Consider the following 14,412-nt stretch of genomic DNA (forward strand, 5'->3'; position numbering starts at 1 on the left):
ATCACCTCTGAAGACATTATTTATTTACTCGTATCAAAGGTGAAACTCATTTAAAAAATAGGACAGAATAGATAGAAGTCGACCATAACGTATTTAAAAATTAAAATATATTACAAAGAAAATAACACAATAAAAATGAAGTCATATTACACGAAAATTTTCTCCCGTTTCATCTAGTCCACCGAATGCTCAGAACAGTTTGTGATTTGATTTACAGTTTGTTATTCACCATATACATAAGGAGCATCAGCATCTTTGGAGAAACCCCAAGTGTAACCTGCGCTCTTGTGCACTAGAGCACTGACTATCCAGAGCTTTCTTGTACTGAATGGTATTCTAGCCTTAGAGACAATTAAGACTGACAGAATTCTTCTTCTTGATATAAGTTTCCTCTTACATTCAAGTCTGCTGAAAGCCTGTGCAATGGAAGTAGAAAATCATCATGCATTTTGTGGAACTGTGCATCAGTTGCCACTCCTATGATCACTGAGGGCGGGGTTACGATGCATACGGTAAACTGGCGAAAATGGGAAGTCTTACACCTTAAACTCCTTTTCCGAACACTACTAGACTAATACTCTAATATTTCCAAGTCTGCTAGATTTGATTAAAACTACACCTTACTCTTACGAGAACTTATTTTCAGTAAAGACAAAAACCGTTCCTACAGAAGAAGAATAGTGTGAGTACAAGATGGCTGCAGGTATGCCTAAAAGTACCGGAAATCTTTAGGTGGACGTCGCAACACACTATGCACACTATGAAGGGCGACCAGTGGTATTCTGAAATGAATCCCATTTCTGTGGCAGTCAGAAAAAATGGTTCAAAAGGCTCTGAGCACTATGGGACATAACTTCTGAGATCATCAGTCCCCTAGAACATAGAACTACTTAAACCTAACTAACCTAAGGACATCACACACAACCATGCCCGAGGCAAGATTCGAACCCGCGACCGTAGCGGTCGCTCGGCTCCAGACTGTAGCGCCTAGAACTGCACGGCCACTCCGGCCGGCTGTGGCAGTCAGAGCGACACCAACATGTCCGTAGACGATCTGGTGAAAGACCATGGGTTCCGGCGATTCTCGACGCCCGTAATGGTGCGGGGAGCTATTGGCTACAACAGAACTGACTTGGTAACTGCAGATGGGAGGCTGAGTGCTTGCTAGTATGTGAGAAGAATAGTAAAACCTATTCTCATATCCTGTTGTGTTACCGCGAAATAAGGGAGAGCGTGTCACGGATAAGATACGTTGCGGGATCCACTGCAGATGCAGAACCGGGTACTCTGCGCGTATATATACACACAGCAGGCGCACCCCCACTCCGCAAGGCACGTCTTCCCGTCCGCGCAGGTGCACTGCGTTACTCACCTAGCAAGTTTTTTTCACTTCCCTTTGCATCTAATTTCTTTGCTCTGATGGAAACTTCCCTGGTTAATTTTCCATCTCATTTTCCCATCAATCTTCATTAATTTCGCTATAGCTGCATACTATTAATTCCCGATTTTAGATGCCTATATAGCGTATTAATAATCTTGATTAATAGTCAGTAGTGAGTAATTAATGTTCTGTCTACACTGCCTACCATAGTTAGTAAAGACCTCAAGAATTTGTGAAACTTAGGTTTCTGTCTTCTTCTCACTCACTCTTGATGATATTGTCTATGTGGAGTCGTGTGAACATATTTTATTTTATTTATTTATTTATTGTTCCGTGGGACCAAATTAAGGAGAAGTCTCCATGGTCATGGAACGAGTCAATACATAAAATTATAACACTATAGTAGAAACACATAAAATGAAATATAAGAAACATATTCAGGCGATAAGTCGTAAGTTTAAATAAAGAAAATCAACAATGTAACACTGGAATTTGCTTAATTTTTAGCTCTTCCAGGAGCTCCTCGACAGAATAGAACGAGTGAGCCATGAGGAAACTCTTCAGTTTGGACTTAAAAGAGTTTGGGCTACTGCTAAGATTTTTGAGTTCTGGTGGTACCTTATTGAAAATGGATGGAGCAGAATACTGCACTCCTTTCTGCACAAGAGTCAAGGAATTGCATTCCACATGCAGATTTGATTTCTGCCTACTATTAACTGAGTGAACGCTGCTAACTCTTGGCAATAAGCTAATATTGCTAACAACAAACGACATTAAAGAAAATATATACTGTGAGGGCAATGTCAGAATTCCCAGACTATTGAATAGAGGTCGAGAAGAGGTTCTCCAACTTACACCACATATAACTCGAACAGCCCGTTTTTGAGCCAAAACTACCCTCTTTGAATCAGAAAAATTACCCCAAAAAATAATACCACACGACATAAGCGTATGAAAATATGCGAAGTAGACTACTTTTCGTGTTGAACTGTCACTTATTTCAGATACTGTTCTATTGGTAAATAAAGCAGCATTTAGTTTCTGAACAAGATCGTGAACATGGGCTTTCCATGACAGCTTACTATCTATCCGAACGCCTAGGAACTTGAACTGTTCCGTCTCGCTTATAACATGCCCATTCTGTCTTATCAAAATATCGGTTCTTGTTGAATTGTGAGTTAGAAACTGTAAACTGAGTCTTACTGTGATTTAGCATCAAATTATTTTCCATAAGCCACGAACTTACTTCATGAACTACATTATTTGATACTGTTTCAATATTACACACAAGATCCTTCACTACCAAGCTGGTGTCATCAGCAAACAGAAATATTTTTGAATCACCTGTAATACTAGAAGGCATATCATTTATATCAATAAGAAATAGCAGTGGCCCCAGCACCGACCCTTGGGGAACGCCCCAATTAACAGTGCCCCATTGGGACTGAACATCACTACCACTCTCAATATTGCGGAGAATTACTTTCTGCTTTCTGTTCTTAAAGTAAGAGGCGAACCAATTGTAAGCTACTCCCCTTACTCCATAATGGTCCAACTTCTGCAGTAATATTTTGTGGTCAAAATGGTCAAAAGCCTTCGTTAAATCAAAGAAAACACCTAGCGTTCGCAACCTTTTATTTAATCCGTCCAAAACCTCACAGAGAAAAGAGAATATAGCATTTTCAGTTGTTAAACCATTTCTAAAACCAAACTGTACATTTGACAGCAAATTATGTGTATTTAAACGCTCCAGTAACCTTGTATATACAACCTTCTCGATAACTTTAGCAAACACCGATAGCATAGAAATAGGTCTAAAATTGTCAACATTATCCCTGTCTCTCTTTTTATAAAATGGCTTCACTACCGAGTACTTTAATCGGTCAGGAAACTGATCACTCCTAAAGGAAAAGTTACGGATATGGCTAAGTACTGGGCTAACATACATAGAACAATACTCCAGTATTCTGCTAGATACCCCGTCATATCCATGAGAGTTCTTGGTCTTTAGTGATTTAATTATTAACTCAATCTCCCTCTTGTCAGTACCGTGGAGGAGCATTTCAGGTAGCAGTCTCGGAACACTTTTTCCTAAGAGCGCTATATGATTCCCTGTTGGGACTAGGTTTCTATTTAGTTCACCTGCTATATTCAGAAAGTGATTATTAAATACTGTACATATATGCGAATTATCAGTGACACGGACATTGCCACTACACACTGATTCTATATCCTCGACCTGCCTCTGCAGACCAGCCACTTCCCTTACGACTGACCATATGGTTTTAATTTCATCCTGAGACTTAGCTATTCTATTTGCATACCACATACTTTTTGCCTTTCTAATAACATTTTAAGCACCTTACAATACTGTTTGCAATAGGCTGCTGCATTTGGGTTTTGACTGTTTCTAACGTTTTGATATAATTGCCACTTTGTTCTACAAGATATTCTTATCCCTCTAGTCAGCCACCCAGGCTGCCTGTTTGTGCTAGTACCCTGTTCTGAACGTTCTAACGGAAAGCAATTTTCAAAGAGCATGAGAAAAGTCTTGAGAAAAGCATTATATTTATCGTCTACTGAATCAGTGTATCATCACTATAAACATCTTGCCACTCTTAATCCTTCATAAGGATTACAAAGGTCTCTATAGCAACTGGATCAGCTTTACTAAACAGTTGATAATTATAACATGTGTTGCAGCACAAAAAACTTTTAGAGTTAAAATTTGTGCATCAAGATCTGAAAGGCCATTCACCTTTTTGCTAACAGAATGCCCTTCTAGTAATGAGGAATGAACAAAAATGTTGTCTATGGTTTTTCTACTGTACCCTTGCACTCTCGTTGGAGAGCATACAACTTGTCCATCCTCTAACGTTCATGTCCTGTACGCATATGTTATCTGAATTTATTTTTACTTCTGAATATGACATCGAGGTTTTTTCGTTTCCAAATTGATCCAACATAGTTATCAAACTTGGTTGTTTTAGATCAACACCCTGTCCAAGTTGTACATATAGGTTAGTTTATTTCTTTCGTTGTCACTCGTCAGTGAACCTTCAATCAAAAAAAAATGGTTCAAATAGCTCTGAGCACTATGGCACTTAACATCTGAGGTCATCAGTCCCGTAGAACTTAGAACTACTTAAACCTTACTAACCTAAGGACATCACACACATCTATGCCCGAGGCAGGATTCGAACCTGCGACGGTAGGGGTCGCGCGGTTCCAGACTGTATCGCCTAGAACCGCTCGGCACCCCGGCCAGCAACCTTCACTCAATTCACTTTCCCTGTGAGTGGTTGTTTTCTCCGGGAGACAGAATCAACCAAGACACTGAGTGCCAATCAGTGGTGTTCCGAAGTGAGTCTCACTTCTACTTGTGGCGCTCAGAGAGTCGCCAGTGTGTCCGTAGACGATCTGGTGAAAGATCATAGCATCCAGCGATTCTCGAGATCTATAAGCCTGCAACTCCAGGAATCATGGGGCGGAAAGCTATTTTCTGTGACAACAGAATTGATTTGGTAAATGCTAAAGGTGGCTGAATGCTAGCCAGTATGTGGCAAAAACGGTGAAACCTGTTCTCATACCATTTTTTATTATCGTGAAATAATGGAGAGGGTGTCACAGATACGATACGCTAGTAGGGACGGCAGTAATTAAACCAAGGATATTTTCGTTACTTTTCACACAATTTCAGTCGTCCACTTTCTCCTTCGAATGCGAAAATATTTTGTTGAATTTCACGTACATTGGGAAAGATGGCCATCGTAATGAAGTAACAGAAATCAGAGCTCGTAAGGAAACATTTTCCCAATACTGTTCTGGAGTGGAACAGTCAAGAAATAATCTGAAAATGGTACTATGAGCCAAGAAAATAAGTGTGAATTGCGGAGAAGTCATGTAGCTGTATATCATAAGGGCACCAAATGGCACATTCCAGCACGATAACTGATATCAAATTCTTGTCAGATTTCCAGCCGGATCAAACTGTCATCTGAGCGCAATATTTCAGCGGTCCACCTGGCCGCCATAAGCAGGTGAGAAAGGCTACGCTGCTCTCACTGATAACTGATTCCACTCGCAAATGACTGCACCTTTATATGCATCGGAAGTACAACAACACATGGGCTAGATGCAGAACGCACACGCTCAATCATTCCTACTGCCCCCTGGCGCAAAAAGAGTTGCAGCACCTCCGGTGGCGAATTCTGTCGAAACCGATATATCGTTACAAATGATTATTCATAGCCGGCCAATTCAGATGCCGTTGTTTCTTCATGTCTGATAAAACAGGATTCCATTATCACAATTAATGATATTATCAACTAGTCTGATTTCTACAGATTGTTTTAGAACACAATCCCAATACCGCTAAGCATTTTCAACTACTTGCGTCTCATTATACAACATCCTGTGTCCCTCTGTAAGGCAATGCTCAGCTATCGCAGATTTATCTGGTTGTAATAATCGCGTATGGCGATGATGTTCAATACACCTGTCGTTGACGGTTCGAATAGTTTGGCCAATGTAAATTTTCCCGGCCTCACACGGTATTTTGTAAACTCCAGACTTCCTCAAACCTAAATCATCTTTGACAGAGCCAATCAGTGCTCGAATCTTAAAAAAATGGCTCTGAGCACTATGTAACTTAACATCTGAGGTCATCAGTCCCCTAGAACTTAGAACTACTTAAACCTAACTAACCTAAGGAAATGACACACATCCATGCCCGAGGCAGGAATCGAACCTGCGACCATAGCGGTCGCGCGGTTCCAGACTGAAGCTCCTAGAGCCGCTCGGCCACACTGGCCGGCTGCGCGAATCTTAGCTGGCGACGAAAAACACCTGTGATCTCATATTTCTTCAAAAGTCTACCTATATTGGCGGACACATTCGCAGCATACGGAAGAAAAGCCGCGGACCTAAACGTGTCTTCAGAAGGTTCAGGTAGAGGTCCAAACTCTAAAGCACGTCGAATTGTCGGTTCGTGTAGCCGTTATTATTGAACACGTCGTTAAGATGTTGTAGCTCCTGTGGTAAATTTTCAGCATCAGAGACAGCATACGCTCGTTTAAGCAGGGTCCGAAGGACTCCTGTACGTTGAAAAGGTGGATGGCAGCGGGTAGCATGTAAATACCTGTCGGTATGAGTCGGTTTCATGTAAACCCTGTGTCCAAAAGTTCCGTCTTCTTTTCTATAAACTAGTGCATCCAAAAATGTAACTTTCCCTCCTTTTCAATTTCCATCGTGAATTTGACATTCGGATGAAGACAGTTAAAATGGTCCAGTAACCGGTGCAAAGAGTCTATTCCATGTGGCCAAACAACAAACATATCGTCAACATATCTCAGAAAACACCAAGGCTTCAAAACAGATGTTTCCAGGCCCATATCCTCAAAGTCCTCCAGGGGGCAGCAGGAATGATTGAACACGTGCGCTCTGTTTCTAGCGCATGCGCTGTTGTACTTCCGATGCATATAAAGTGCAGTCATTTGCGAGTGGAATCAGTTATCGGCGAGAGCAGCGTAGCTTTTGTCACCTGATGAAGGTGACCAGGTGGACCGCTGAAATATTGTGCTCAGATAACAGTTCGATCCTGCTGAAAACCGGACAATAATTTGATATACTAATACGCAGGGAAAGTCTACATAGTCATGATAACTGATGCTCACACCACAAACGCCTTGAGGAATTTAGGGGTTCCTGCCTGACCTGCCGTGTCCCCTGATTTGTACATCCATACAGTATGTTTGGGATGTGATCGGAAGACGAATACCTTCATAGCAGACTCCAACCAGCAATCTTCATGAACTTACACAGGACGTGTTTCAGAGACATGGCAAGAAATTACTGAAGATGGCGATCGGAGACTGTCACAATTAATACAACAGTTTATTCGTGCCCATGGGAGGTCACACATCATACTGATGATGATGGACACCAGGACAGAATGCAATGTAGGCGTAATCATTTAATTTTTGTTATATGGTGAACACCTCCACAAAGTTTGATTAACATGGGACTTGTGCTTTATGGAGTGTTACGGCCCACTTCCAGTTATCGGGTGACACGTTTCATACGTCCTCTGTGGAATGGTCAGATCTGCGCCGGGTTCTGCGGATGTGTTCTACAGCTATGAAACAGAGTGTAAGCACGGCAGTGCAATTCGTCCCAGTCCTTATTCCCTATTGAAGCCAATCAGATGATACAGGAGACTCTTACGACTAACGAAGCTTAACTTAATGTTGTTAGAATTCCATTCGAAAGTAGGAGCACTATATGTATTTAGGCTAATAATAGTCTACTGTACACAGGCAAAACGTCCCTTTGTTGCACACGCTGGCTCTGAGTGCTTACTAGTTCCCCTGACGTTTTCCGAAGGCGATTCCAATGTCTCTCACACAACTTTCACAGGAAGAAAGGTACCGTATGTGACAGTGTATCAAATTGTATGCTCATATGATCCAGTCACAACAAATGTGACTCATATGTCAGGGATAATCCTGCGAGACGGTTGCTCTTTGAGATCGAAACACATGTGCGGGATGTAGACCGACTTTATACAAAAAACATTCCAACGACTGACTCTTAGGATAATGATGCTTAATACAAGCAGGCAGTTAAATGTCATGTTTGTGACCTGCCTTTGGACAGAAAAGTGGAAATTCCATGTAGCGACACTCGTCTAACGGGGATGTTCCGTGGTGCAAGGCACAGTGCTTGGAATTTGAAGTACAAACTGCCACGACACATTCCTGTCCTCTTCCATAATTTGAAAGGGTACAATGCTCATTACCTTGTTGAGCACTTGAGGGATTTTGAGTTGGAGAATGATGAAGTCAGCGTCATACCAGACAATGTGGAAAAAACATTTCATATTCCAAGCGAATCATGCCAAGAATATACCTCCGCTTCCGGGATTCGCTACGATTTATACAGGCACTTCTTCAGAAACATGCTGAGACGATGCGTCGGGAGGATTTGCATATCACTCGAGCTGCATTTTGTGACGAAGCAAATTTTCAACTTGTAACGAAGAAGGAGGTCTTTCCACAGGAATAACCTCGATTCGATGGTGAGACTCCCCGAAAACACGTTGCACAATATAACCACACTCACCTGCAAACTCACAGGCACTGCCATAATGGATGCAGAGTATAGGCATGCAGTGAATGTTTGGCAGGTGTTCAATATCTGTGATTAAGAGGGCTATGCTAAACTGTATGTGGAGGCCGATGTCCTCTTGCTCGCAGACGTTTTTGAGAAATTCCAGAGTGTATGACTGGGCGCATACGCTCTCGATCCCGTCTTCTATTACACTACGACAGGGATTTTGTGGGACAAAGTGTTAAAAAATTGGCTTGGAAGGATTAATAAAATATTTTTATTTATTTACTAAAATACGACCGCAACTTACACTTTGTGTCTGCATGCAGTTATGTTTGTCTATTATGCTCTTGAGAGATGATGAATGCAACGTGTGTTCTAATAGCAAAAAGATATTTGTTGTGGCATCGGACGATCTGAGTTGTAAACAATCTCTATTAGCAGGCCATGCAACAAACTCTACTGTTTGAAGGATTCCGATTGCTATCCAAAGATCAATTGTCGGATTAAAGGATGAAGTCCAAGATGTGGCTGCTGTCAGTTCCTGGACTCTCTCAGTGTGTAGGTAGTCAGGTACGCCTGTTCTGCATAGATAAAGTTTTTTTATTATTTCTGAATGAAAAATGTGGTTTGTGTCGCATTTTTATGTAGAACTCTGATAATTTCGTCAGTAACCATAGAGACGAGCAGTGACATAACAGAATAAGAAGACAGTATCTCGTCCTTCTTCTTCGCGTATATTTGGTGTGAAAGCCCTGTCTATGGACAAACCGTCATAGCCATTGGCCTTTATTGTCTTTTTAACAAATCCAACTCCGATTCCAAACTGTTATTATACTTGATAGGGGAGGCGCGTGAAGACAGAGTCTTGAATACTGCTAGCTTGTGGGCTAGTTGGTGGTGCGAAGTAACATCTAAATACCTGTTTGTGTTTGTAAGCATTCTATAAGCTCTGTGCCTAGACTTTGAATTTTCTACGACCAAGATATTAAGATTGGGAGTTGAAGTTGATTCTACGATGTGAAGGTGATTCTGCCAGGATTTTGAGTACTAACCGTCTATTATTTCACACTAAGGTAGCAATACTTAACATTTATTGACGGTACTATCTGTTGTATTAACTAGCAAATATGGGCAGGAACTGTCAGTTACAATGAAATCGTAAGAGTTTAAGTACACTTAATGCAGAATATACTCAAGTACTTCGACTTACAGCTCAAATAACCATAATATATCGTTAAGTGTATGTAAGTGGATATTCATGCATATTTCAATCTTAATAAACAAAGAAAATTTTTATAATACTCTGAGAATGCCGTGGCAACCATAAATATACCGTCAAATTTTATCTGATTATTGCCGTCTTTAGCCTAACGTTAAATTATGTCTCTGCAAAACTGAGTAATGTCTGGGAGTGTAAATTTCTTTCGTAACTACTATTGAGACTTTTGGCAAACATACTTTGAACATAAAATTACTGAAAACTTAATGTGCCTATCCCCGATCTTTATTTTTCCTTGTTTTATTTTATTCCTACAATATGGTTGTTCTTGAAATAGATTCTTCCGATATTTTTGTACACTTTTCTTGCATGATCAGATGTGAGGAAATTGCACTATTATTTGTTTTGTTTAATACAGGAATATGTTTCCTTTCTTTTACGTTCATCCTCTGATCCACATTTTTTTTTCTTTAGATTACAACTGAATCAGTGTACCTGTTTCGTCTCATTAAAATTGTGTAAATTACAGTAGAATACAATAACTAGACGAACACCCAAGAATTCATGTTAAAAAGACATTTAATTACAGTTTTGCTACACCACCAGGACTTGCAAACCATGATCTGTGATATACTGCTACCTATCCACTTTATATGGTCTAAATTAAAAAAAATAGTAATCCACTACTCGTTACCGCTCCTTTTTGTTGCACTCAAAGCAATACTTCACTGCTTCTGGCATTAGATTCCTATCCCAAACGCTGAGAGCACAGTTCCTGTTTTGAGAGTAGACATTCTGGAAACTACTCCTCACTAAATTGTCAATTGAGGACCTCTTTACGGCGTATATTAGCACCTTCAGATTAATTATCTCGTTTCCTGATTACCACTACCAAATCATTAACTACAATCCTTAAATTCGTTACCAAATTTTCCCTATCGTTCAGCATTCTACTGAAAACTCTACGTGAGTCGTAGGATATTTATCTACTCAATTGGGAGATGCAGATTGTCAGTACTAAATCTGAACGCTCCAAACTCTGAACCGCTCGAAACGAGTGCGGACCACTGACTAACTACAACTAATTTCACCAAAATGAACAGAGCTCTCGTTGACTCTACGTTATTGGTATTCCGCAGTAATAACTCCCACGATCGGGCGCATGTTGAGTACACTTGGACCGGCGCATATTCTCTGTAAGTCTGCTGTACTCTGTAAACTTTGGTTCAAATGGCTCTGAGAACAATGGGACTTAACTTCTGAGGTCATCAGTCACCTAGAACGTAGAACTACTTAAACCTAACTAACCTAAGGACATCACACGTATCCATTCCCGAGGCAGGATTCGAACCTGCGGCCGTAGCGGTCGCGCGGTTCCAGACTGTATCGCCTGGAACCGCTCGGCCACTTCGGCCGGCCTGTAAACTTTCACTACTGTGGAATATAGGGGCTAATTGACAGATTCCTCTCACATGTCATAACACTAAAACAATTACGATGACACACCACACATCACGTAATGTCACTGCACTATGTTTCTTTATATGCATAAGATAATGAAATGTTTATATTCGCGAGGTGTCCAAAATTTATGAACCGCCAGAAGTTTTCGTATGACAGTTAATGTAGAACTATATACCTCATTCACAATACGCTCAAGCCCGGGAAGTTACGTCTACGTGATGTTATCTAATTTTCAAAACTGACAAGTGAGCCAGAAAATCACAGAATTAGATTCCTTCACTTTGAAGGAACGCTACAAAGAACAATGTCTGGCATATTCGCATCAACTTGCATTAGCAGTGAAACCTGCTGCAGATACATCCAACAACCCTACGGTCTACCGCGTATGTGCCTTTCTCTACGAAACACATTTCGGTAGGACAAAGCGTGGCCCAATACACTGGAAATCCCCATGCAGTTCTTTGAATAAAAAATTGTGGAAGGAGTTGGTGAGCGCTTGTTCAATGAACAAATCTGTAATTCAGCTTTAGCGATGTGTTCAGAAGTGTGCAAAATCCGATGACAAGTATTCACATACCTCCTGTCCTCAAGACGAGAAATAATGAGAAGTGACCAAGCCAAAGAAGCCGATTGCTTCCATTTGTGTTAAAGATGCAGTCTGCCTCTCATCACCACACACACAGTTAAAAGAAACAGAATCTGCAGATCGTAACGGTGGTCGACTTCGAGATGCGTAGATACACGAGTTCACCTGGGAGATTCTCTTGGGAAAGGAAGCCACGTTTATCGTTTTCCATCCGCCTGACACGCTCATCTTTCAGGTAATGTGTGGCGTTGTCCTTCCTGTCTCCCATGGACTCACTGTCGCTGTACCTCTTTCTTCTCAAGAGTTTCCTACACTATTAAACGTGTATAAAATTCCGTTAAAAAATACGAATATCCTAATTTCAGTACTCTGACAGATGGAAAAGACAATTTGAATCTAATTTCCAGATAACTATGAAACAGTGATAATGTGCCTTAATACCGGAATCGAACGTGTCAGGTGTTTAATAGTAGCTGTTCTGTTTCCCCATGTATAGCTATATAAATCTCCGTCCCAACGTGCCCTTGCCCTTTTTCTTTTCTGGGTCATCGTTCTCCTGACTGGTTTCATGAGACCCGCAACTAATCGCACTTCTGTGACAACTTTTCTTCTCAGAGTATCAATTGCACCCTACGTCCTCAACTGTTTGCTGGCTGCATTCCAGTCTCTGCCTTCCTCTGTAGTTTTTATCCTCTACAGTTCCCTCTAATACCATCGAGGTTATTCCCCGATGCCTTAACACATGTGCTACCGTCCTGTCCCTTCTTCTTATCACTGTTTTCATTACATTCTTTTCCTCACCGATTCTGCGGCGAACCTCCTAATTCCATACGATATCGTTCCACCTAGTTTTCAACATTCTTCTGTAGCACCACATCTCAGAGGCTTCGATTCTTTTCTCTTCTGGTTTTCCTATAGTCCATGTCCCGCTACCATAAAATGCTGCGCTCCTGACTATTATTTTCAGAAATTTCTTTGTTAAGTTAAGACCTATGTTTGATTCTAACAGACTTCTATTGGCCAGGAATGCATTTTTTGCCATTGCTAGTCTGCTTTTAATGTCACCCTTGCTCCGTTTGTCACACGTTATTCTGCTGCGTAGCTAGCAGAATTCCTTAAATTCGTTTGCTTCGTGATTCCCAATTTCGATGCTGTTTCTCGCTGTTCTCATTTCTGCTACATCTCATTACTTTCCTCTTTCTTTGATTTACTCTCAACCCATCTTCTATACCAATTAGATTGTTCATTCCATTCAACACATCCTACTACTCTTCTTCACTTTCACTGAGGATAACAATGTCATTAGCAAATCTTATCACTGATAATCTTTCACCCTGAATTTTAATTCCACTCTTGAACCTTTCTTTTATTTCTCTCATTGCTTCTTTGATGTACAGATTGAACAGGGCAGAATGTATGAGACTTCCAATACACCATCACACTTTCAGAAAAACATCAGCCAACAATTCCGAAGATTACAAGAACCGACAAGTGCGACAACTATCGCACAATCAACTTCAAACTCACGCATCCAAGTTACTGACAGGAATGATATACAGAAGAATGGAAAAGGAAACTGAGAAGTGTTAGATGACTATCGGTTTCGCTTTAGGAATGGTAAAGGCACCAGACAGGCAGTTCTGACGTTGCCGTTGATAATGCAAGCAAGACTGATGAAAACCCAGGACACATTCATAGGGTGTATGGGCCTGGAGAAAGGGTTCGTCGATGTATGATGGCGCAAGATGTTCGAAATTCTGACAAAAATAGGAAAGGCAGGTAATGTACAACATGTACAAGAATCAAGAGGGAACAATGAGACTGGAAGACCAAGAACGAAGTGCTAAGATTAAAAAGTGCATAAAACAGGCATGTGGTCTTTCGCCCCTGCCGTTCAGTCTATACTTCAAGAAGCATCAAAGAAGGAATAAGGGGAATTAAAGAAAGGTTCAAAAGTGGAATTAAAATTCAGAGTGAAAGGATATCAGTGATAAGATTAGCCGATGACATTTCTATCCTCAGTCAAAGTGAAGAAGAATTGCGGGATGCGTTGAATGGAGTGAACAGTCTAATGGGTACAGAATATGGGTTGAGAGTAAAGCAAAGAAAGACAAAAGTTATGAGAAATAGCAGCAAAATGAACAGTGAGAAACTTAAACACAAAATTGGGAATCACGAAGTAGACGAAGTTAAGAAATTCTACTACGTGGGCAGCAGAATAACCTGTGAGAGACGGAGTATGGACGCTATAAAAAGCAGACTAGCACTGGCGAGAATGCATTCCTGGACAACAGGAGCCTACTAGTATCAAACATAGGTCCTAATTTGAGAAAGAAATTTCTGAGAATGTACACCTAGAGCACAGCACTGTATGGTAGCGAGACATTGACTGTAGGAAAATCAGAACAGAAGAGAATCGAAGCCTTTGAGATGTTGTGGTATAGACGAATGCTGAAAATTAGGTGGAACTATAACGAACTGAATGAGTAGGTTCGTCGCAGAATCGAGGAGGAAAGGAATATATGAAAACACGGACAGGGAGAAGGGACAGTGTGATAGGAGATCTGTTAAGCATCAGGGAATAATTTCCATCGTACTAAAGGGAGATCTGTACAGAGTAAAAACAGTAGAGGAAGACAGATTGGAATA

The sequence above is a fragment of the Schistocerca cancellata genome, chromosome 6 (assembly GCF_023864275.1).
Source record: "Schistocerca cancellata isolate TAMUIC-IGC-003103 chromosome 6, iqSchCanc2.1, whole genome shotgun sequence".
NCBI classification, from domain to species: domain Eukaryota; kingdom Metazoa; phylum Arthropoda; class Insecta; order Orthoptera; family Acrididae; genus Schistocerca; species Schistocerca cancellata.